Consider the following 26,973-nt stretch of genomic DNA (forward strand, 5'->3'; position numbering starts at 1 on the left):
ACAAGTCACCAGAGGTGACTTGAAAAGATAACACATAGGAATTTGCAGTGTGTACTTCAGCAAACAGACAAGAAGGAAACTCCTATCTGCATTTTTTTTCTTTTAATTTACGCTGTTATTCCCACTTGTAACTTGTAGCTAAAAGTACATGTTATACATAAGTAGCTTTCAGGAACAAAGAAAACCAGCCTTTACAAAATCTTAGATTTGTTCATTTTAAATTACTTTCCCTCTACTGTGTTTTTTTTTAATCCCATTTATATCCCGCCCTTCTCCGAAGACTCAGGGCGGCTTACAATCCAAAGCACAAATCAATGTGCTTAGCAATAGCCTTCATTCTATGTATATGCCTGCTTATTAGGGCTTTTGGGCCCCCAAGAGGCATTTTTACAAAGTCAGCTTATTGCCCCCAACAATCTGGGTCCTCATTTTACCTACCTCGGAAGGATGGAAGGCTGAGTCAACCTTGAGCCTGGTGGGACTTGAACCTGCAGTAATTGCAGGCAGCTGGTGTTACTTAAGGAGGCATTAGCCCACTGCTCCACCAAGTTATATCCCATGCATATTGACTTCTTCCTCCTCCTTCTCTTCCTTCTCCCCATCCTAATGGGTAGGTATTAAAATATATATATTTCCCAACCTCAATGTTCCAGATTTTCAAAACTCAACAAAAGCAGCAGATCTGGTTTCCCTGCACTGAATATGGCTTACTTAGGAACAAACATCTATACAATTGCTCTGATAATATATTAGGAAAGCAATAGAACACATGATAACTGCTTTAGAAACAAGAAGAAGAAGAAGAAGAAGAAGAAGAAGAAGAAGAAGAAGAAGAAGAAGAAGAAGAAGAAGAAGAAGAAGAAGAAGAAGAAGAAGTCGTAGTTGGAAGGGACCTTGGAGGTCATCTAGTCCAACCCCCTGCTAAGGCAGGAAACCCTATACCATTTCAGACAAATGGCTGCCCAGTCTCTTCTTACAAACTTCCAGTGTTGGAGCATTCACAGCTTCTGGAGGCAGGTTGTTCCACTGGTTAATTGTTCTAACTGTCAGGAAGTTTCTCCTTAGTTCTAAGTTGCTTCTCTCCTTGACTAGTTTCCATCCATTGCTTCTTGTCTTGCCTTCAGGCGCTTTGGAGAATAGCTTGGCTCCCTCTTCTTTGTGGCGGCCCCTGAGATATTGGAACACAGCTATCCTGTCACCCCTCACCCTTCTCTTCATTAAACTACACATACCCAATTCCAGCAACCGTTCCTTGTATGTTTTAGCCTCCAGTCCCCCAATCATCTTTGTTGCTGAACTGACCTGGTTGATTTGGAATGAATGCTCCAGCAACAAGTTTGGCAGGAGAAGTCGGAGAGGTCAAACCGGATATTTAGAGATGGGTGTGATTAATCCTGCTTCAGGATTTATCCACACCTTTCAGTTGCCTCTCTCCAGGACTATTTCTAGACTGCAGATAGCTCCCTCTGGTGACTGATACATGAAAATACGTGACAGTCTCCCTTTTATTGATTGTGTTGCTTGAAAAGCCCAAAACAAAAAACAAAACACATAAAATATCAAGATGCGCCCCATAATAGAGTAGGACTGTGGGTGACTAAAAACTCTCCTGCTCTACAGATCTGAAAGTTCCTCACATTGTTGTTCCCCAAGCAACCTTTTCCAGTAGTGGCCCCCTGATATGTCACATTATTATTTCACCAATCACCACCACCACCCCAGTTGATTTGTATTGTAAAATATAAATAAGAAGACATAGAATGTGAAAGACTTCATTTCTGAAGCGACACACATGCCACCGACAAACCGAATGCAAATTATGTTACCGCCCTTCTCATTACCCCCACCCACCCCAGATCATTTGGGACACATTGTCCCTATAAACAGGAAAAACACCCTATTTATGAAGATGCCATTTTTATTACTTCTTTGTGCTGTTACTGTTCTAAAGAAAGCTTTTTCTAAAATTCTAAATTTCCAGATTCAGCCACAGTTTTGTTCCATACAGTATTCGTCTTGGGAACTCTCAAGTTTCCTCCTTCTGCCATGTATTCAAGACGGACAGCGGTTAACATTTATATGTATTTATATCAGGGCTTTTCAACCAGTGGTACGGGTACCACCTGTGGTCCATTGGTACTTGGCCGGTGGTACGCAACCATCCTAGAAAAGTGGTAGTGGGGGAAGGGAATGAGCTGAACCGCACAAGCCTGAGCAGGGGGTTGGACTAGAAGACCTCAAAGGTCCCTTCCAACTCTATTATGCCAATCCTCCACAGAAATGCTCACAACAATGAAAATCTCGGACAGGAGGAAGAGCCCCACCGGGCAGGCAGGCAGGTGTCTCGCTCGGCTGTGGCTTTGGGAGCACAGTGCCACTGTAACTTTGAACAGTCACTAAGCAAACTGTTGTAAGTCGAGGACTACCTGTACTTCATCACTTTTTTCCTCTTTTTTTTGTCATCAAGTTTTTGACACCTTGCTAGGTGGTACTCGGATGTTGCCATATCCTAAAACTGCTACAATAGGGTAGAAGGTTGAAAAGCCCTGATTTATACGTAAGGGTGTAGGTGTATGCATAAGTTGTATATAGCATGTTTTATATGTGGTGTGTATGTGTATACTTTTGAGAGTAAGCAACAGAATTTTGTTTTTAATGTGTGCCAGCGTGCTCACAGTAAAAAAAAAATGACAATAAAGGTTATCTTATCTATCGAAAAGGAGAGGAAGATAAAAGTGGCTTGGAAACATTGCTAGGCCAGCCATTCATCCTCAGGAATTGCAAGTATCTACATGAAATTATGGGCAGTTCTGGAGAGGAGGCATCCTTCATGCCACAGCAAAGATTGCAGAGAATATTGTGCTATGCAAACACACCTTCTAAGAAATATAGGAATTGTAGAGAGGGGTTAGGGAGAAGAGAGATAGAAAGAAACCAGTGGCTAGGTCAATATTCCAAAATATAGTATACATGTAGCTATCCTACCTTACAAGAAAGTATTCTCCAAGGAAAACCTTCACGTTTGCCCCACTTCTGTTGCAGACCTAAAGTACACCATGCAGATCTGCATAGTCTGTGCCTGTTGCCTCTCCCAAGAAAACTGGCTCAGCCATAAAATGAAATTCTCCATGATTCGTGAGAACCTAAGAACTGATTAAAAAAACAAAAAATCAAAGAACTGATGGATGCAGTTTGGCAGAAATCCCCAATTCAGATTTCATTTGAATCAATTACCAATCAATTAGATATTTTTCCGATAATGAGGTCAGACTATTCAACCACTGACATCGTGGTTTTTTTTAATCATTATTATTCCCAGTTCCTGATGACTCTGGGACATGCCAAATTAAAATGGAGATACACTCCCTGAGAAGCTCAAGATAATATTTTGTGGAAAAATAATATGGTTGCTTAGCATTGCTTCTTAGATCAGGAACTGGCTAATATAACAGTTCAAAATAACTATCCTAAAGGTGTTTTTTTCACAGAACAACTGGACTTTCTTGTTTTTCTTTGAAGACATTTGGCTTCTCATCCAAGACGCTTCTTCAGCTCTGCTTCTTGGGTGAGAAGTGAAACATCTTCAAAGAAAAACAAGAAAGTCCAGTTGCCTTGTGAAAAAACACCTTTGGGATAACGATGATCTGGATGACTGAGAATCTCCCTAGATATTCAGAATAACTAGTTCAGGGGTAGGCAACCTTGGCTCTTTTATGACTCGTGGACTTCATCTCCCAGAATTCCTGAGCCAGCCATGCTGAGGGGAAAGGGAGAGGTTTCCAAGCTGAGCCATGCTGGCTCAGGAATTCTGGGAGTTGAAGTCCACGAGTCATAAAAGAGCCAAGGTTGCCTACCCCTGAACTAGTTAATCAGCAAGCCATAATTGGCCATGTCTTTGAACCCAGTGCTCAGACACATCCTTGTTCCTGAATCTGTGTACCAAAGAATGAGAGAAAAACAATTTATATTTGGAATTAATTATCAGGAGCTGAAAAGGGGCTGTCTTCAGGAAAATAGCTTTGGTATTAACTTGCTATGGGCTCGGGTTGAGACTTCAAAGGGCCACTCAAAGACTGAGGAGGAGCAGGCCCAAGGCCAGCAAACCTGGTGAAATAATATGTATGGAAACAGGCTAGCATCTAACAAAGGAAAGGAATCACAGCACCTTCGTAGCACCTCCAATATTTCTCTGAGCCTCTGAAGTGAAATTTTACAAGGATTTACTGCCATGTAGAGAGAAAGGAAGCAAAACAAATATCACCCACCCAACCCCCTAAAATGTAAGTTTCCAGTGCTTTTTCATCCAATATACGCTACTGTAAATAAAAAATAATGAGTTTTCATTGCTTAGTATAGTGTGTGACAGACTGTATGAAAAGAAAGAGGCTTTGTTGGTCCACCACTGATTGATCCTTCGGGATTAACTTTGATCCTTTTCAGAGTCAGAGTCAGTTTGTAATTGTAATTAGCAAATAATAATGTAACTATTATGACTAAACGTAGGCATCTCCCCATGAAAAGTGATGTGGAGAATCTATTAACGGCCGCTCATCCATAGAGCAGCTATCCTTTCTATCATACAGTATCTCCTGTGCTGGCTGCTTTCAGGTGACATGGATGCTAACCAAGATCAAGAGAAGAAGCCCCTTTTTTGTCATTTGCCTCCCTAGTAACTCTTGTTGCACCAAATTCCATTGTTTCCCCTGGAATTATATTTGGACAGATAATATGGAAATCAAAGCCTGAGGTTGAAAGTACACGACCACAATGCATGATCACAGTTGAGCCCAAAATTTATGTTGCTAAGTGTAACGTTTGGTAAGCAGATTTTGCCCCATTTTACAACCATTCTTGCCACAGCTGATAGTGAATCACTGCAGTTATTAAGTTAGCAACACGGTTGTTACGTGAATCTGGCTTCCCCCATTGACTTTGCTTGTCAGGGGATCAGATGACCCCGGGAAACTGCGACCGTCATAAATATGAGTCAGTTGCCAAGTGTCTGAATTTTTATTAATGACCATGGGGATGCTGCAACGGTTATAAGTGTGAAAAACAGTCGTAAGTGACTTTTTTCAGCACCATTGTAAAGTTGTGCAGTCATTAAAAGAACTGTTGTAAGTTGAGAACTATCTGTGTAACAGGTGCTTCCAACATGATAGCAGTGTCTGCCCACTCCTACAAACTCCGGTATGGCTTTTTCTGATTTAGACTCATCTGCCTCAACCTGTGGACATCCAGATTTCTTGGCTACATGTCCCAGTGTTTCCTTGACAGAGTGGCTGGGAATAACAAGGGTTAGAATCCAAAACACAATTCAGATCCAAATGGGTCTGTTTGGATAAGTGGTGTGAAGTACATTTATAACTGGCTTTAGATGTTTGGCCTTCAATATGAGCTGCATTCATCATATCAAAGAATGACATGCAACGTCCTTATCACAAGCAGCAGTTTAAGACATTAGAGAAGTTTGTTTCCTGTCTGCAGTTTCAGCTGAAATCTGCAGATTCTTGATAAAGCCTGCAACAAGGGTTGGGTGAAATGCCCTGCTATCTTTATGTCCAAAGTGGACATCATTTTTCAGATGCTGTTCAGCCATTTTAATCTGTGAAACCTAATCAGGGAATAAAGAACAACAACAACAAAAATATTTTCCTCTATCTTTCCATCCAAAATTATAAGAAAAATTTGATAGAAATAGTCTCCAGGTATTTTGCAAAATCCAAAAATACAGAATCCAGTGGTGAGAGTCTAATGTCTCTTCGCCACCACCCCGAACGTTGCCATGCTTTCCATATGGAAGGAACGAACATTATCCAAAATAACATATATCAAAGAGAAAAAAAGAGAAAAAGCAATTAGAGTCCAGCAAGGGGTTGAAACAAATCAGCATTCAACCACTGATTAACTTTTAAAGCAAAGAGCAAAATAAAACAATAAGGTCAAAAAGTGAAAAATAAAATTCCGGCATGCTTAAAAAACAAAACTGTTTGACGGGAAGATAGATATGCCCAGTGACTTCATAAATTTCCAGAGGGATTGGAATCTTCAAGACCCCACTTCCCCTCTGGGTCCACAATTGTCCAAAAGTGCTCCTAAGTGCTCCCATTTAAAACCAGGCAGCAGCACTGCCAAAGAATCAACTTTAGCAGTGAAATCAATATGAGTCAGCAGTGTGCTGCAGCTGCCAGAAAAGCCAACACAGTGCTAGGCTGCATTAACAGAGGGATAGAATCAAGATCAAGTGAAGTACTAATACCACTTTACAATGCCTTGGTAAGGCCACACCTGGAATACTGCATCCAGTTTTGGTCACCACGATGTAAAAAAGATGTCAAAACTCTAGAAAGGGTACAGAGAAGAGCAACAAAGTTGATTAGGGGGCTGGAGGCTAAAACATATAGGGAACGGTTGCTGGAATTGGGTATGTGTAGTTTGACGAAGAGAAGGGTGAGGGGTGACATGATAGCCGTGTTCCAATATCTCAGGGGCTACCACAAAGAAGAGGGAGTCAAGCTATTCTCTAAAGCACCTGAAAGCAGGACAAGAAGCAACGGATGGAAACTAGTCAAGGAGAGAAGCAACCTAGAACTAAGGAGAAACTTCCTGACAGTTAGAACAATTAACCAGTGGAACAACCTGCCTCCAGAGGTGGTGAATGCTCCAACACTGGAGGTTTTTAAGAAGAGACTGGGCAGCCATTTGCCTGAAATGGTATAAGGTTTCCTGCCTGAGCAGGGGGTTGGACTAGATGACCTCCAAGGTCCCTTCCAACTTTATTATTATTATTATTATTATTATTATTATTATTATTATTATTATTATTATTATCATTATTATCATCATTATTATTATTATTATCAGCAGATCATCAGTAAGAGGGGGAAAAAGAAAACCGTATCGATCAGCAGCCATCTTGGGAGGAGGGGCTAAAGTGGATATCATTTTTGTCACATGCACTATACAATGGAGTGTATGTGCTTATGATTCTTTTTTTAAAAAAAAATAACAATGTTTGTTAAATGGTGGGGGATAGATTTAATCCTTTGCCCTCACCAAATTAGAAGTTTTGCTGTTTGCAATGGTACCAAACATTTAGTAGAATTCTGGATCATAGCAGGATCAATTAAAAATAAAAAGTTATTTTTTTAATCCTTGTACCTTTAACAAGTAAGTACAAAGAATTTCCCGTTTTGCATTAATATTAAAATCAAAGGAATCTGGTCTAAGCAAAATTAGAACCATCTTATTGGGGTGATAAGCAGCTGATAAGTGGGCACATTTGGGAGCAAGACATGATAACTTGAGATACTGCTATCATCTCCCATCATGAGCCAAGCTGGGCACAGCTGCTGGTAGCTAAAATCAGTGCTTTTTTTTTGTTATAGAATGCACCAGAATAGAGTTCCGGCACCTTTTTTGATGGATTTGCCAAGTTTTAAAAGTAACTTTTGAAAATTTGATGTTTGGTCCACGTGGACTTGAATCGCCTTGTCGAGCATAGCAGGTTGCTGGCAAAATCATTAAAACAGTGCATGCGGGCTGCTTGTAGAGTCCAATGCATGCTTCCTTCATCCACGCTGGTTGTGATGCCGCTGCTCAGCTTGTGGCACTGCTCGGCTTGTGACTGGTCATGTTGTCGTGCACTGAGTGCTTACTGCGGGCGGCGACCATCATGTTTCGTTACACAACTGACATGTGTAGGGGGGTGTATAGTGATTGACTACATGCGAAAGGTAAATAATTTCTTTATTTTAAAAAATCGTTGGTGAATTGAAAAACTTTTTTTAAATTTTTAGTGTAAAATTTACTATGAACATTTGCCTTTAATACAATAAATTAAATTTATATTAAGAACTGGATATATATATTTTTTAAATAAAATTCAAACATATCTGGAAAGACAGAGGTTGCCTAAAAAACATATGAAGGACCAGCCTCAATTAAGGTCTCAGGTCTGAGTAAGAAACCATATTACATGGCAGAAGAAACAGAAATAAAATGTTACAGTATATGTTCATGGGTCCATCACTCTTAAGATATTGTCAGAGATTGCTCTGGTCCAATCCTTTCTTGAAAAACGTTCTGTTGGACCCAGCCTAGATTTTTATACATCAGCAGTTGAAATCTACAGACAGAGATGGGGAAGTTCTTTTTTTTTTCCATATCAGGGTCAGTCCCAGTTCACTTTTGGTTTCGTACACCTACATCACAGCTACCGAAAAAGAGGCTTAGGAGCTTATAAACAGGTGACAAGGGCTTGGCCTCAAGATTAAGCAATCTGCTTATTTCAGAGTTAGAAAGGCTGGGGTCTTCCAAATGTTTGTTAATGAATGGTCACTAACCGAACTGTTGTAACTCGAGGCCTACTTGTACAGCACAAAAGATGACCTAAAAAAACAAAACAAAAAAAGGCATGGTCTGCTATGGCTGAAAAGGAATGGGAAACCTGAAGCCCTCTAAGAAATGTCCTCTAGGATGGGCCTAGAACAGGGGTAGGCAACCTCGGCTCTTTTATGACTCATGGACTTCCACTCCCAGAATTCCTGAGCCAGCTGGCTCAGGAATTCTGGGAGCTGAAGTCCATGAGTCATAAAAGAGCCGAGGTTGCCTACCCCTGGTCTAGAACCTGATCATCTCAGCCACAACAATTGTAGTTCTGGGAACTGAAATCCTAGATTTCAAGTGTGGAGAAGGTTGCCTTGCATCAGAGTTCAATTTCTTTCTTTTGTGCCTTTGGTAGCCTGTGTAGAACAAGAAGCTGAACCACCGTCAGCTTCTTGTTCTACACCCAACTAGTTCTACCTCCCCGCTATATTCCTTACTCCCCGCTCTCTTTTTATCTCAGTTTTAAGTTTACAATCAAAACCAAGAACCCTCTTCCCCAAATCTCAAAATACCACAAGCCACACCTTGAGTCTCCTGATGTCATCACTTACCATCCAAGACAACTGTCGATGGTCTCAGAAAGATCTGCTCATGGAGCTGGGCCCCCTTCCTAAAGAAGTCCCATCCATCCTGGTCTTTAGCATGGGGCTAATAAATATCACTGCCAACTTCTGCCCTCCCCCGACCATATCTGCGTCAGCAGAGAACAGAGGAAGCTGATATGTTTATAAGAGGAAACTTTATCTATGTAAGTACTCATCCGTGTGAGCATGTTTTTTTTCATGTAAAACCTCAAACAGTGCCCTACATCCGCATTCGCTCACCCCAATAAGGAAATGCTTAATGAGCTGCCAAGTGATGGCAGCAAGGAGAAGCCTTCAGTTCTTCGGCACACTTGCTCATTATTTTTTATACATACAGACAACATTTTCTGAAGCTCCTTTAGCTCTAAAATAACCCTACTCTCAAGGGAAGTACCCTAGATCTCTTTTAATTGCAGAGGGCAAGTAAAATCCTCAGTATACCCATTAGCACTGAGGATGCAAAGTCTTTACATAGGTGTCCCCCCCATTTGCTAACTCCAAAACACATAGGGGTCATCTTTGCTGGAACATCCTAATGAGGTTCGGTGTGGGGTAATGGTTAAGGATTAGGTTAGAACTGAGTAGATGTAGTCAGTAGAAACTCACTGGGTGACTTTGATCAGTATCGTTCCCTCAGCCCGATGTATTTTATAAGGTTGTTGCTGAGGCAAGACATAAAACTAACAAAAACAACAACAATACAACCCAGCAAGTCTAAGAATTAGTCTTTAGTACCAGTTATACTGCATGGAGGTTTGGGGAGTTGAAACACACATCTGGGAAGTACATCAAATGAGTCAAACGAACTTTAAGATGGAGGATAATTCCATAACGATTTAGTTTGTCCTGACCAAAAAGGTCATGAAGGCCATGGATTAAGGTAGCATAAGTTCTCAAAGCGTCAGTCTTCCCATGGCACGGTAGATGCTTAACCAGCTAGAAATGTCATTATTCAAGAGCTCACTCCATTTAAACCTTGATCTTCCCCCTCCCCCAATGATCTCCTCTCCATCAAGGAGGGGTTTAAGATGAGATCCAGACAGCCTTATCATCTGCCTCAAGGCTGGTTCCATCATTTGCTCAGTCATCCGATTTGCCTGTGTTTCATCATTTGCTCCATCATTCATTCTTTTCTTGCTGCATTATTTTCTCACACTTATTCTCTTGCTTTGTTAAAAAAAAAGCAGCTGTCCCAAGATTACTGACACTGAGAATAGAATAGAATGGAATGGAATAGAATAGAATAGAATAGAATAGAATAGAATAGAATAGAATAGAATAGAATAGAATAGAATAGAATAGAATAGAATAGAATAGAATAGAATAGAATAGAATAGAATAGAATAGAATAGAATAGAATAGAATAGACCTTGGAGGTCTTCTAGTCCAACCCCCAGCTCAAGCAGGAAACCTATGCCATTTCAGACAAGTGACTGTCTAGTCTCTTCTTAAAAACCTCCAGTGATGGAGTGCCCACAATTTCTGAAGGAAAGTTGTTACACTGGTTAATTGTCCTCACTGTTACGAAGTTTCTCCTTAATTCCAGGTTGCTTCCCTCTTTGGTCAATTTCCAACCATTCTTTCTTGGCCTTCCCTGTGGTGCTTTGGAAAATAGTTTGATGCCCTCTTTTTTGTGGCAGCCCCTCAAATACTGGAATGCTGCTATCATGTCACCCCTGTTTCTTCTTTTCTTTAGACTAGCCAAACCAAAGTCCAGCAGCTGTTATTCATATGTTTTAGTCTCCAGGCTTTTGATCATCTTAGTTGCTCTTCTCTGAAATTTCTCCAAAGTCTCAACCTTTTTTTGTAGTATGGTGACCAAAATTGGTTGCAGTATTCCAGGTGTGGTCTTACTAGGGTTTTATAAAGTGGTACTAGTACTTTGTGTGATCTTGATTCTATGCCTCTGTTTATACAACCCAGGATTGTATTAGTTTTTCTGGCTGCTGCTGCACACTGCTGGCTCATAGATGGATGAGGTAGATGGATGACACTTTCAGCCATTGCTATTCCTCATGAATACTGCCTATCGGCAGAGTCATTTATCTTTGTGTATATTTGGAGAGTCTACATTATGGTTGCATAATGGTTGCCTAGTTTCTGATTTTTCCTGCTGCCAACATTAAATTGGAGAGGAGGGGGCATATATCCATCACAGCCAATAGTGGCCAGTAGGAGCTAACCAAATCCCCTGCTATGTCTTCATCTCACTAGTAAAGTGTTACAATCATGGATCAATCAAGGGTTGTGTTGGGGGAAAATACTACATTAACATCTGAAGTTAGTGAATGTCAACTATGGCTTGGAAATGTGCTGAAATCTAAGTCATGAGGACATATTCATAAACAATAATGAGGAAACGTCAAGTTATATTTAATGGGACAAGTGATAAACTCAAAGAAAGCCTTCTAGATTCTCAAAACAAACTAGAAAAAAATGGTCCCACCCATTGGAGCACTTCCCTCTTCAAAAATGGTCAAGGCTACTCAAACTTGTATCAGTGGCCCAGTGGTTAGAATGCAGGCTAGCTCTGCCTACTAACAGGAGTTTGATTCTGACCGGCTCAAGGTTGATTCAGCCTTCCATCCTTTCGAGATCAGTAAAATGAGGACCCAGATAGTTGGGGGCAATATGCTGCCTATGTAAACTGCTTAGATAGGGCTGTAAAGCACTATGAAGCGGTACAGAAGTCTAAGTGCTATTGCTATTGCTAAACTAGAGTTCTATCCATGAAGGCAGTGACACAAGGCTCTCAACCATTTCCAGAGGAGAGAGGCACTTATCGAATCATTAAGCTGACTGTTTAAAATAGGCATCAAAAAGGCATTTGGACCTTCTAATTTTCTGGCTTGATAGCTTTGGGATTCCAAAGCTGGAATAATACATGCTAACAAATAGCTGCTGCTGAATTTAATTGGGAAAAAACCAGAGGCTTAATGTTTAGAGAGATTGTGGATGCAAACACTAAGTTCTGTGTTAACAGTTGGCATCATAAATGAATTCCATCAATAATTGAAAATCCTGATATAGGAACTGCATGGGACCCAGTGATACCCTGAGGCAGATGAAATAAAAAGTGGGAATGCTATTTTATTGCACTTGTGCCAAATCTTAGCAATGAACACTGGAATGCTAGTTCTTATCAAGATATTGACATATAGTTATGAAATCAAATGCTGCCTTTTGGACTGAAACAGTGGGGTGAGCTTAAAATGTATTATAAGAGGTAAAGGAAGGAAGATATTTTTGCTCGGATTCCTAGGCTTAACAATATATGCTTGAAACTCAGTTCTGAACACGAAATTCAATTTGAATATAAAACATTGAAACGAACTACTCACGTTAATGCTATATGAACCCACTTCTTCTCCAGGCAGTTCAGATTGCCTCTTTCCTTCTGCCCTCACCATTACTTCTGCTCACACAGCAGCCAGGCGGCCTAGAGGTGGAGAGTGACTCCATTTACTTTCCCGACTAAAAGGAGGTCTGAACCGATGTCTTGCTACTTATATTTCGGCAAGTTAATGTTTGATCTACTGTAGAATATTTGATCAGCTGTAGAAGGTACAAAACGATGAATGGGGTGATGAGATCTGTTCTTTGCATTCTTCCCAAAAAAGAAAAAAATGAATGCAAAGGGACATAGGTCTCTGCTTCTCTCTCCCTAATCAGAACAACCTGAAAACAGAAACAGGTTCAAATTTAGTGGAGAGTGAGAACCAGAAAAAGAAAGATGTAGATAAGGAAAAGTTAAACGGCTGTTGTGAATGAGAGGGCACCAGTGTTTCTACTCTTCTCTGCCCACCAAGGCAAATGGTCATGATTATCCACTCAGAGTACCTGTTGTGATTCAGGGTCAGCCTGTGGGTTCGGCAGTTGGGTCGGACGATTCAGAGGAGGAGGAGGGGGGTGTTGAAGAGCTTGCTGAGGGGGTTGGAGAGCTTGCTGATGAGAGCCCTCAGCCAGGCCCCTCCCACCTGGTCACGACGGAGACCCAGCTGTGTGAGCCTGACAGCGTGGATGAAGATGACCCACAGCTGGCCCTGTTCAAGGACGCCCGAGGCAGGAGGCAGTCAATCAGGAGTAAACAGAGGAAGGCAATGGGGCACCTCGGAAGGAGGCAGAGAGAAGCCACGCCCTGAACTGTATAAAAGGGGAATGCGTGGGAGGGCTGGTTTGCTGAAGGCAACCGCTTGAATAGCTCCTGTTTCATGGTTCGTGTCTTGTTTGCTTTTGTATCCATAAATTTGGTAGGCTTAGTTCCAGCCTCTTGCCTTCTTGCAAAAGGGGTTGTCCCTGCCTTTTCTGCAGGGCCGGTAGCAGGCTGGTACAGAACAGTACCACCATAAATTTTGGAGGTTAATTGCTATGGCAGGAGAAAAAATGGGATCCCACTTATGGAGGTGCAACATGGGTGAAGCAAGAGTTCCCACCAAGGGAGAAACTGACTACATTCAAACTATGGAAAACTTATTTGTTTTTTTTTTAAAATCCCATTTATATCCCGCCCTTCTCCAAAGACTCAGGGCGGCTTACAGTCTAAAGCACAATGTGCTTAGTTCTTTTCCTTCCAGAAAAAGAAGGAGCTTTATTATGATTTTGTATGCACAATGATAGAGACAGGCATAATCTGTCGCGGAACAATTAACAGTCCGACCAGAGGTGGATGGACCGTGGTTCATTTGCATGGTCAATATCAAAGAAAAGAAATCCAAGGTATATTCTATAGCAGACATGTCAAACACAAGGCCCGGGGGCCGGATCCGGCCCGCGAAGTGGTTTCATGCGGCCCGCGAAGCCATCCTGGAAACAGTGAGGGAACGGCCCCCACTGCCTTGGCCCTGGCCCAGAGACCCTCCTTCTGCCAGAGACCCTCACATCTGTCCCACTCCTGCCCAGGCCCCCATAGGCACCCTTGATGCCAACGATGTAGAGCTGGCCACGCCCACCCAGTAGGCCACACGCTCTCTAGCCACGCCCACCCAGTAGGCCATGCCCACCCTGGCCATACCCACCCGGCCCCCTGAGGGCAACCGCAATGCTGATGCAGCCCTCAATGAAATTGAGTTTGACACCCCTGTTCTATAGTAAAACCTTTAATGAGAAAACAAAACACCCAGACTGACCGCATTCTCTCATCAGGCAGAAGGAGAAAGTAAAACAGAAACTGAACTTTTTCTAGGCCTGCGCACAAAACAGTTTAAAACCAAAACATTGGCTGGACATAGCTGGAGTCACTATGGTTACAAGATAAGATAATACACAGTGCAGAGCAGAAGAGATGTACAATTAGAAATGAGCGAAGCTGACAAAACTAAAAAAAAACATGCAGTGACATAATCAAACTCAGCTTGGTTCTTTTTACGATCAGTGGATATTTTAATTCAGAACACCCTGAAAACAGAAACAGGTTCAGATTTAGTGGAGAGTGAGAAGCAGGAAAAGAAAGATGGCGTTCACCAAGATCAAGGCGGTGGCTTCAGAAAAATTAAATCCACAAAACTTCCTCCTTGCGTTCCTATGCAGTTGGGTGACAACTTTGAAGGTTGCAGATAATCTTTGGCTTACTACTGCAACCGGGACCAAAATTTCTATTGTTAAGAAAGACAATTGTTAAGTAAATTCAGCTTTTCCCTCTGGTTTTGTTTGTCAGAATCCAGTTGGGCAGGTCGCAACTGGCAATCATGTCACCCTGGGAAGCTGCAACTGTTGTAAATACATGTTGGTGGCCAAGTGCCCAAATTTTAATCATGTGGGATGCTGGTTGTAAGTGTGAGGACTGATTGCAAGCCATTTTTTTAAGTGCTGTTGTAACTTCAAATGGCCACTAAATGAACAGTTGTACCTCAAGGACTACCTGTATTGTCTATCAAGAGTCATCTGAAATGAATTTATTGACTGTCCTTAAATTTTTTTAAAAAGGATTAAATTTAACCATGCAGAGGGCCTCTCAAGTACTCAGGCAAAAGTCCATTTGATAATTTTATGGTGTAGCAGGTCATGAGAACACAACCAGGATAAACAAGGGATAATAAGACAGCATGGCTGATTCCAATTTTTCTGGTTTACAACACAGAACAAATAGCACTCAGAGGCTTTTGCGGGATGGATGTGCACATTGCCCAACAACTTTTATGCAATTTACACAGCTCCATTTTTAGCTGCACTCAAATCTTCAGGCAGTCAAAGTTAAAGCCATTGAACTCAAAGCTGGATTACAGAGGGAAAATGTGGATCTTGCCAGCTTCTTTGGCCAACATTCCAGGTCACTCACTGCACTGTGGAGAGAGAAATATGTGTTTGTTATGCGTACCTATAGAAGGAAGTCAATTTCCAGATTGCATACTGAAATTTATCAACTGTGCATGTAGTTAAAGAAATGTTTAATGGTGACTAAAAGCTTGAGTCCCTGGGATTGAAGATTTCCTCTGACACTACTATGTCAATCAATCAATCAATCAATCAACTTTCATTATGATCAAGGACCAGCAGGAGGAGGGTGGAGTAGAAATAAAATAAAATAAAATAAAATAAAATAAAATAAAATAAAATAATAATAAAATAAAATAAAATAATAAAATAAAATAAAATAAAATAAAATAAAATAAAATAAAATAAAATAAAATAAAATAATAAAATAATAAAATAAAATAAAATAATAAAATAAAATAATAAAATAAAATAAAATAAAATAATAAAATAAAATAAAATAAAATAAAATAATAAAATAAAATAAAATAAAATAAAATAATAAAATAATAAAATAAAATAAAATAAAATAATAAAATAATAAAATAAAATAAAATAATAAAATAAAATAAAATAAAATAAAATAAAATAATAAAATATTTTAAAAACAGAAAACTAAAAATTACATTAAAGGCTAAAAAAATCTAAAAATATATTTTCAAAAGTAATAATGGGCATTAAAAACATAAACTAAAACTCATCATAATACAAAAATCTCTATAATGGTCTCGATGTTCATATATTTGTTATATGTTCTCTTCTGACATATTTTGAGTGCTGTTGCACAAAACCTTGCAGGACTTTTATGTCGTAGCAGAGTTGGTATCTGAGAGCATCGGGGAGGTATAAAATTACCCTGTGCACCCTCAGTATTTATAGAAGTAATAGTAAAATAAAACTAGTATAAATGTCTGTCTAATATGCGCACTGAAAATGTATATGTCCTGCAATAGCGGCAAATATCTGTACCTCGGGTGTGGAATGTGGGTGAAGGTTTGTTCTCCGAACTTGGGGTTTGGTTTCTGAACACTTCCTTACAAGGCTAGGTACCACTGCCAGCAGGTCAAATGCCACAATCGCAAATCCTTAATCTCTACCCACAACGACACCAAACAGCACCAGTTCGATTGGAGCAACACTAAAATCATCGGCCACGCTACCACCCGCCTCACTCGTGAGTTCATCGAAGCAATTCCATCAACAGACACACTAACCTACAGCCAGCCTACGAACCCCTCAGAATCCAAATCAACCGCACAGCCAGCCTAAGACAGCACCGACCCTCAACTAACCCATCCAGCCCTCCACACACACACACAAGCAGTTCACCTCCCAGTAACCCTGACCTGAGGTAACCTCCCCATCACAAGACCCATCACAAGCCTCCCACTGATGACTCACACCTGACTCCTCACAAGACCCTCACCTGACACACCCACACCTGAAACCCTTATAAACAGAAGAATACTGACAATGATGTCCCCTAGACTCTGCTGAAGATGTTACCTAGCCTGGTAACTAAATGTTTGGAAACCAACCCGCAAGCTTGGAGAATGAACCTTTGCCCTCATTGTACATGTCCTGTTGTTTCTATGAGTTCAGTGTCACAGGGGCATTGTCCCTCCATGCTTTCAGTTCTGTTTTAAGGCCAATGTGACATGGAAACATAGCCTGCTTCACCTGACTAAGTAGTGTCTTCAGTATTAGAAGGGAGTGGAGTTTGCACCCTGTTTGTATATACAGCTCCTTGCTTGCCAGTGTCAATTGCAGTATTGTTTTCTTCTTGGCAGTTCCTTGATCAGGCTTACTGCATATTTGCATATTTATTTACTGCATATTTGTTTGCCTGAGTTGGTAATTCCTGGATTAGACAGTTTGCTGCCTGATTGTTTGTCTGAGTTGATAGTTCCTAGATTAGGCTGTTGTTTATTCTTGACTGTTTGCTTAATCCTAGTATTAATCTTTGCTTATACTCGTGCTGATTCTGCTGGCGAGGACCTCTTCTGTTTTGTTTTGGGGGTTTTTTTGTTTCCTGATTAGCTTTTTTATTGTCTCTTTTGAATGCAGGTAGTCCTCAACTTATGACCATAATGAAGCTCCAACTTTCCATTGCTAGGCGAGACATTTCTTAAGTGACTTTTGCCCCATTTTACAATTTTTCATGCCACAGTTGTTAAGTGAATCACTGCAGTTGTTAAAGTTGGTATCATGGTTGTTAAGGGAATCAGGCTTCCCCATTGACTTCGCTGGTCAGAAGGTCGCAAAAGGGGATCACATGACTCTGGGACACTGCGACCGTTATAAATATGAGTCAGTTGCCAAGTGTCTGAATTTTGATCACGTGACCATGGGGGTGCTGCAATGGTCATAAGTGTGAAAAACGGTTATAAATCACTTTTTTCAGGGCTGTTGTAACTTTGAATGGTCATAAAACAAACTGTTGTAAGTCGAAGACTATCTGTAGTGTGTAAACATTATTTATGAGCCTGTTGATAGCTGACTTGTCTGAACAACGAGTTTTCAGTAGTTCCCACATTTTTGGATTTTTCTTAGTCTAGGATGCCAGTTTCCCAGGTGAAATTATGGTTGTGTCAGTCCACGTGTCATGAGAATAAGGAGTTTTCATTGTGTCCTCTGACTAGTAACTGGTGTCAACGCTGCTAACATCAGATGTTTTTGCATTGACAACAAATGGAGATGCAACCATTTTCTTCTTTTTGTTTTCAGAGTTGGTTGATGCTGGGGAGGGGGGGAGGAATGTGCATGAGAGTCTAGCTAGACATAATAATACTGAACCTAGTGTGAGAAACAAGGTTATGGAAATAAGAGATGATACGAATTGGAGGGCTGGAGAACTAGAGGGAAAGCCCAGTTTCAAACTAATTGGGGAATGTGATTTATGACTGTTAATTGGACGAGGGAATTGTGCTTTGATGCTATGTGCTCAGGGGAGGGGAGCTCAGATTTTGGCTTTGATTGTGTTAGTGCCGATGCTATGGTACTCAAATAAAGATTCTTTAAGGTAAACAATGCCCCAAAGTTCTTTGAAGAGTTTCATCTGTTGAAACCATGACAACTGATATATAAATTTTGAGCTATAACTGATCAGTCACAATGCCAATGGTGAGGCAGTTGGATTCTAGAATACCTGGAGGACAGTAGAGTTCCTAGCCCTTCCATCTTCACTTATGTTGTCCAAACAGAAATGGCCACTTAAGAAAATTCTTTATGCCAAAAATAATCATTTGTCTGGAAAGACAATGATGGTAGGCAAGAAGGTTAGAAGACTGAATTTTGTTCACTGAAACTGTGCTCATGGTGGTGTGTAAAAACCAAATGTCCAGATTCTATATGATAAATGCCATTCTGTACCATTGTGATGAATGTACTTTGTGTACTACATGGGCCAGGAACTCAAGGACCTCAGGATGCTGTCACAGGACCTATAGCCACCCATACATTGCCCACTCATCAATTTGTCCTTCTTTGGAGCACAAGAGTTTAAGGAAACCTATGCTTCAAATACAGAATCTTAAAGTGAAATTTCAAATTAGAAATGCAAGTATATTTGGATTATATAGGTAAAGGTAAAGTTTCCCCCGCACATGTGTGCTAGTCGTTTCCAACTCTAGGGGCCGGTGCTCATCTCCGTTTCAAAGCCAAAGAACCAGCGCTTGTCCGAGGACGTCTCCGTGGTCATGTGGCCGGCATGACTAGACACCAAAGGCGCACGGAACGCTGTTACCTTCCCACCGTAGCGGTTCCTATTTTTCTACTTGCATTTTTACGTGCTTTCGAACTGCTAGGTTGGCAGAAGCTGGGACGAGTAACAGGCGCTCACTCTGCTACACGGCCCTCAGGATTCAAACCCGCCAAACTGCCAACCTTCTGATCGACAAGCTCAGCGTCCTAACCTACTGAGCCACCGCATCATTTTTGGATTATATAGGTAAAGGTAAAGGTTCCCCCGCACATGCGCGCTAGTCATTTCCAACTCTAGGGGCCGCTGCTCATCTCCGTTTCAAAGCCGAAGAGCCAGCGCTTGACCGAGGACGTCTCCGTGGTCATGTGGCCGGCATGACTAGACACCAAAGGCGCATGGAGCACTGTTACCTTCCCACCGTAGTGGTCCCTATTTTTCTACTTGCATTTTTATGTGCTTTCGAACTGCTAGGTTGGCAGAAGCTGGGACGAGTAACAGGCGCTCACTCTGCTACACGGCCCTCAGGATTCAAACCCGCCAAACTGCCGACCTTCTGATCAACAAGCTCAGCGTCCTAACCCACTGAGCCACCGCATCCCTTTTGGATTATATAGGTAAAGGTAAAGGTTCCCCCGCACATGCGCGCTAGTCATTTCCAACTCTAGGGGCCGCTGCTCATCTCCGTTTCAAAGCCGAAGAGCCAGCTTTTGTCCGAGGCCAAGGATTTGGATTATAGTTTAATCAAAATCAGTATAGGAAAACGCTAGTTAAATGGAAACACTGAATTATACTATTATTTCTCATTCAAATCCAATGCCTGGCTCAGATTTTGATCCAAAATTTGGGCTTCCTCCACTTCTTTCCCTGCTGCTGCTGCTTCTATTTGTCCTTAAGGTTCTAAACAAGGAGCAAGGAAATAATGTTTGCTAACATCTTAGTGGTGTCATCCTTGGCTGATAAGATACATTCAGCTCACTATATTCCAAATGACACAGATCCATCTTAAACTGAGTGAGGAGAATTCTGTTTAGCTCAGGTGTTCCTATAAAGATTGGTCCCCAGAGACTAAAATCAGTTCCTTCTGTTTTCTTAAACATGGCTGGTCCCAGAGGAGGTGGAGGAAAAATGGAAAGTGAAATCAGAGAATTTGCTGCAGCATTCTGAGTTTGTTTTCACCTTCCTGGTAAGGGAAGGCTTATATTTCAGTTCTGATGCAGTAGGAGAGCATTTTGGACTGGACATAAAACGAGACTCTTCCCTCTTTGCCTTCCAAATAAATGAATTAAGTAGGAATGGGACAGAGTACCCGGAAACCTATGGTAGAGTTAGACCTTCTAAGGCTAAGAAGATCTGGGTCTGGACACTTTCTGGGTGGCTGATTGATGAGATTTCTATCGTAATATGTTATACTGGGGAAAGAGTGGGATGGAATTAAAATCAATACACATTCAGAATCAAATCCCAGCACGTGTGAGAATTTAAGAACTTTTTCCACAGATTTGCGAAATGCTTTGTGCACTATAAATAATTCTGAATTCTTTCAGATCGGATTAAATGTCCATTTTATAACATAGAGCCCACTGAGTAGATTTTTTTTCCTTACAAAAATATCACAATCGTCTTAGATTTTCATTAGCATGAAATATGCTACTAGCTTAAAAAACTATAATTCTCTCTACTTAACTGAGTTTCATTTCAATAATCCTCTTAGGCTGCAATCCCATGTTCTCTGGGAAGAGATTCCAAAGCACCACAGATTTTTGCTTTGTTTTGTTTTGTTTCACTTTTCCTGCGCTACAGTGAGACCAGTGGAGGATCTTTGATCCCAAAGGGGGGAAATTGGTATTTTAAAAACCCACTTATCAATAAATCCCCCAACTTATTCCTTGCAAGACTGAGCTTCTGACCTGAGAAAGGGGACAAAAGGAAGAGTGCCAGGGGAATCTACTGGATTTATTATTTCCCTAATTTCCATTATTTCACCCACACTTAGAGAAGACTTTACATCAGACAAGAAACTGAGAGGAAGAATATTATTTCCCCAGAGGGAAGAGGGAAAATCCTCCCTCCCTTCTGCTTTACAGAGGTTACAGCATCAGAGTAGCCCAGGAACAGAATTACCTCATCATTGCATAGGAATGATTGTCTGATAACAGAATATTGGAAGGGACCTTGGAGGTCTTTTAATCCAACCCTCTGCTCAAGCAAGAGATCTTGCTATCCAATCCAATAATAATAATAATAATAATAATAATAATAATAATAATAATAATAATAATAATAATAATAATAATAATAATAATAATAATAATTTTATTTGTATACCGCCCTTCTCCTGAAGGACTCAGGGCGGTAAACAGGGCAAACATATAAAAATACAAGAATACAAATATTAAAAAAGATTAAACAAGGTGCCCAGAACTAACAACAATAAGTTAAAATGCACTAAAACAATATTAAAATCCAAACCCATCACCCATCAGGCCAGGCCGGCTTGTTCGAACAAGTAAGTCTTCAGATCGTGTCGGAAGGAGCGAAGGTTGGGCACCATCCGGAGCTCAACCGGCAAACAGTTCCACAAATCCGGTGCACCCACAGAGAAGGACCTCCCCCTGGGGGGCCACCAGACGACATTCTTTGATCGGTGGCACCCTGAGGAGGCCCACTCTGAGGGAGCGCACAGGGCGGAGGGAAGTTGATGCCGGCAGCAGGTTATCCCTAAGGTACGCCGGACCCATGCCATGTAGGGCTTTAAAGACCATTACCAGCACCTTGAATCTCAACCGGAAGACAACTGGGAGCCAATGCAGCTCACGGAGTAGAGGTGTAACATGGGAGTATCGGTGTTGTGATTCAGGGTCAGCCTGTGGGTTCGGCAGTTGGGTCGGACGACTCAGAGGAGGAGGGGGGTGTTGAAGACCTTGCTGAGGGGGTTGAAGATCTTGCTGATGATAGCCCTAAGCCAGGCCCCTCCCACTTGGTCACCACGGAGACCCAGCTGTGTGAGCCTGACAGTGTGGATGAAGATGACCCACAGCTGGCCCTGTTCAAGGACGCCCGATGCAGGAGGCAGTCAATTAGGAGTAAACAGAGGAAGGCAATGGGGCTTCTCGGAAGGAGGCAGAGAGAAGCCACGCCCTGAACTCTATATAAGGGGAATGTGTGGGGAGGGCTGGTTTGCTGAAGGCAACCGCTTGGATAGTGTTTCTTAAAGCTCCTGTTTCTTGGTTCGTGTCTTGTTTGTTTTTGTAGTAATAAATTTGGCAGGCGTAATTCCAGCCTCTTGCCGTTTGTAAAGGGGTTGCCTTTTCTGCAGGGCCGGTAGCAGGCTGGTACAGAACAATCGGGAAACTCCCAGCACAACTCTCGCGGCTGCATTCTGTACCAGTTGGAGCCTCCGAGTGGTCCTCAAGGGCAGCCCCATGTAGAGAGCGTTGCAGTAGTCTAAACGAGAGGTCACAAGTGCATGATTGACCGTACGCAGGGCATCCCGGTCTAGATAGGGTCACAACTGGCGCACCAGGTGAACCTGGGTGAAGGCCCCCCTGCTAATAATCAAACATCAACATCTGCTTAACCCAGGTCCTTGGAAAGAACTCAATAACTGGACAAAATGCCAAATCCAATGTGAATATCTGGCTGACGGTGGAATAAACAATATAATAATAACATCAAAGTGGGAGCTCTCCTTCCTTGGCATGCATGTTGTGAACACTCAAAAGAAGAGGACACCAAAGATCAGCAAGTGAAGATATCATGTAAATCTAAGTTCTCCCATTCACGTGAGCATCCAGAACTAAGTCCTAAACAGAGGGGAGGAGGCCCCCATCTTGATAGAGATAATCAGTGGATGCAAGGAGACAATCATAAGGTATCCTTCTGCTCTGTTTTTACAAAAATTTAATATGAACATGTTGAGGGAATAAAAGAATAGGGTGACTCCACGGGTTGTACATAGTCCACTGACTATGATCATGCCTAACGCGAAAATAAGTATAGAAAACTTCATTAAAAGACTGGAAGCTTTTTTTTTTATTGAAAAGTTTTAAAATACATTTTATCTTTAACAATCCCCCCTCCCCCCCTACCTAACCCTCCCTATCCCTTCCCCCCTTTCCCCCCTCCCCCCCCCGACTTCCCAGAGCTAAGTACAGGGTATAAAAACAAAGAACAATCATAAACATCCATATGCTACCAACAATAAATTCTTAAATCTATCACTCTCTAGCTCATATAAGATAACTACAAACAATACTAATATTACATATAAAGAAAAAAAAGAAATAGAAAGGAAGACTTATTCAAATGCTAAATGAAACTTTTTAGTCCCATATTTGTTCTGGATATATTCAATCCATTTTCTCCACTCCATAATATAACATTCTTGCGAATGATCTTTCAAATAAGCCGAGATCTTTGCCATCTCTGCCAGGTCAGAAACCTTTAAAGTCCACTCTTCTATAGTCGGCAATTCCTCCTTCTTCCAATATTGACCTATTAAAAGTCTTGCTGCTGTAATTAAATTCAACATCAACTTAGTGTCCACAACAGTAGCATCTGTAATTATACCCAACAAAAAGAGTTGCGGACAAAACTTTATCCTTTGCTTGAAAATCTTCTGCATATTCCACCAAATTTTTATCCAGAAAGCCTTGACCTTTTTACAGGTCCACCATATGTGAAAATATGTTGCATCTTCGCCACCACACCTCCAGCATTTTGGCTGATAATTCGGATACATACTTGCAAGCTTTTTAGGATCTAAATGCCATCTATAAAACATTTTATAAAAGTTCTCTCTTAAGTTTTGAGCTTGTGTAAATTTTACGTTCCTCACCCAGATCTTTTCCCACGTGTCCATTGTAATAACTTCTTGGATGTTCTGGGCCCATTTTATCATACAATCTTTAACAAGTTCTGTTTCTGAGTCAATTTCTATCAATGCAAGATACAGTATATCCGTTTAATATGTGCTGGACCCTGATTTCTAATTTGCTTTATCAAATTTTCATCAATCATTGCAAAACCAGTTTTCTGATCTTCTTTCAAGACTGGAAGCTTTTTCTGGACCCTTTGCTAAAAGAAGAAAAAATGAAATTATGATTTATGACTGATTATGATTGAAAAAGGTGAGAATTTAATATGGGATTGAAGGGATTTTTGGAACAGGAAAAACACCGGGTTTTTCAATACAGTATTGTTAGAACAGGGGTGTCAAACTCAATTTCATTGAGGGCTGCATCAGCATTGTGGTTGCCCTCAGGGGGCCGGGTGGGTATGGCCAGGGTGGGCGTGGCCTACTGGGTGGGCGTGGCTAGAGTGCGTATGGCCTACTGGGTGGGCATGGCCAGCTCTACATCGTTGGCATCAAGGGTGCCTATGGGGGCCTGGGCAGGAGTGGGGCAGATCTGAGGGTCTCTGGCAGAAGGAGGGTCTCTGGGCCAGGGCCAGTTCCCTCACTGTTTCCAGGATGGCTTCGCGGGCCACATGAAACCACTTCGCGGGCCGGATCTGGCCCTTGGGCCTTGTGTTTAACATGTCTGTGTTAGAAAGTAGAAAGTCTTCATATTTCCTAACTGTAGTTTTCTTTTTTTCTTGCACGTTTTTTCTCTTCCTTTTTCATTTTGTTTTCTATCTTTTTCTTTAGATTTGTCTTTTAGTTTTTGTAAAATTTTCAATTAAAAATTTTTTCAATTAAAAATTAACATGGAAAACTTTATATTCATTTTGAAACTGTCACCTTCTCTGTAGCAGGAGTACACAAGGTCTGTTGCCAAAGACAAATTAAGCATTTTGACAAGGACATATTATTTTGAAGTCTTAACATAAATGGAGTTACATCTTCTAGAATTGGGGTAGGCAGCCTTGGATCTTTTATGACTCATGGACTTCAACTCCTGGCTCAGGAATTCTTGGAGTTGAAGTCCATGAGTCATAAAAGAGCCAAGATTGCCTACCCCTGTTCTAGACTAAGTCATACTTAGATTGAGGCCCTTGTGGGAGAGGGGGTGCGCACACAAGCAAGCACACACCCATGGAGCATCTCCATAAAACAAAGAAACAAATGCAGTTTTGTCCCTGGGTGTTCCATCAAATGAGATGGAAGAGTACATGGTAGACTGTATCCGTCTCCAGAAACATCCAAAATAATGGAATGGGCATTGAATAGATAGGTCCAGTCCAATAAATGCTGGAGAGGGGAGTATAAAATAACCTTACCACATTTTTACTGAAAAGATCCAGAGAACCTCTATCAGGGGAGTCAAACTGCCAGCCAGCGGGCTGGACACGTCATGCAGAAGCTGCGCCCACCCCATTGCCGGCAATGGCAAAACCGTCCCGATACGTTGCGTGACATCACGTGATGTCGCGAGTTTGCTGCCACTTAGTAGTTGTCCAGATTTTTGCAGCCCGGATGCTAAAACCTTCAACAATGTCAAGACTTCAATAATATCAACACATGCAGAAAGTTTACATGTTCCAAATACATTTATATAACTGGGAGAATGCCTCACCACACTTAACAAGCATTATTTATAAATTGGTCTTTTGGACTTCTGGATGAGGGCTGATTGAGGAGGGTCAGAAGTCCCTGTGAACAGCTCCATAAGCAACACAGCACTGTGGCAGAATTGTTGACCAGGAGTCAGATTCTGGCTGATTAAAATCTCTCTGGAGATCAGAAAAGATATTTGGGATTGCCTGTTTGCACTCTGGAAGAGCTGTTCCTCATGAAGAGATCACCAAAACTGAATTTCTTGTGGGCAGTCAAAGGTTGATGAGCTTGGGAGCTGGTGGATTACAAAGAACTCATCACAGGTGGGGAGAAAAAGACTCCCAGCTCCATGCCTCCTTGTACCTTGGCAGCCAAACTTCAAGCATGCACGGAGCCCAATATCCCTCCACAGGCATGGAGAGGAACTCTGTTTACCTAATAATGTGAATATTTGAGTAGAATAGACTTGGAAGGGACCTTGGAGGTCTTCTAGTCCAGCCCCCTGCTCAAGCAGGAGAACCTATACCATTTCAGACAAGTGACTGTTTAGTCTCTTCTTAAAAAGCGCCAGTGATGGAGCACCCACAATTTCTCAAGGCAAACTGTTCCACTGGTTAATTGTCCTCACTGTCCTCTTTAATTCCAGGTTGCTTCTCTCTTTGGTCAGTTTCTAACCATTGTTTCTTGTCCTGCCTTCTGGTGCTTTGGAGAATAATTTGACCCACTCTTCTTTGTGGCAGCCCCTCAAATACTGGAACACTGCTATCATGTCACCCCTGTTTCTTCTTTTTTTTCAGACTAGCCAAACCAAAGTCCTGCAGCCGTTCTTCATATGTTTTAGTCTTCAGGCCTTTGATCATTTTAGTTGCTCTTCTCTGAATTTTCAACAAAGTCTCAACATCTTTTTTGTAGTATGGTGACCAAAATTGGTTGCAGTATTCCAGGTCTGGTCTTACTAAGATTGTATAAAGTGGTACTAATACTTCGCGTTATCTTGATTCTATGCCTCTGTTTATACAGCCCAGGATTATATTAGCACAATTCACAAGATCATTTAACAACTGCAACAGGGAGTGCTGGGATCAAAGTTGTTGAGGGAAGCAGTCATTTGGGAGTCTCACTTAACAAGCACTTTGCTTAATGACCAAGACTCTGGTCCCAATAATGGTTAAGTAAGGACTACCTAGGGACGCGGTGGCTCAGTGGGTTAGGACGCTGAGCTTGTTGATCAGAAGGTTGGCAGTTTGGCGGGTCGAATCCCGAGTGCCGCGTAACAGAGTGAGTGCCTGTTACTCGTCCCAGCTTCTGCCAACCTAGCAGTTCGAAAGCACGTAAAAATGCAAGTAGAAAAATAGGGACCGCTCCGGTGGGAAGGTAACAGTGTTCCGTGCGCCTTTGGCGTCTAGTCATGCCGGCCACATGACCACGGAGACATCCTCAGACAAGCACTGGCTCTTCAGCTTTCAAACGGAGATGAGCACCGGCCCCTAGAGTTGGAAACGACTAGCACGCATGTACAGGGGAACCTTCACCTTCAAGGACTACCTGTAATT

General features: G+C 41.6%; 2 long non-coding RNA genes across 2 annotated transcripts in view; one reads left to right on the plus strand and one right to left on the minus strand.

Annotated features, from left to right (window-relative positions):
* The window catches only part of LOC310634413, a 486,982-nt gene that overhangs the window by 115,831 nt on the left and 344,178 nt on the right, over window positions 1-26,973 (minus strand). The window lies entirely within an intron of this gene.
* On the plus strand, window positions 15,119-15,818 carry LOC310637019. The gene is made up of 2 exons (XR_014491853.1): window positions 15,119-15,160; window positions 15,196-15,818. It is a non-coding gene; the product is annotated as an uncharacterized lncRNA (long non-coding RNA).

The sequence above is a fragment of the Vipera ursinii genome (genome assembly GCF_947247035.1).
Source record: "Vipera ursinii genome assembly, chromosome: 2".
Taxonomy (NCBI): Eukaryota; Metazoa; Chordata; class Lepidosauria; order Squamata; family Viperidae; genus Vipera; species Vipera ursinii.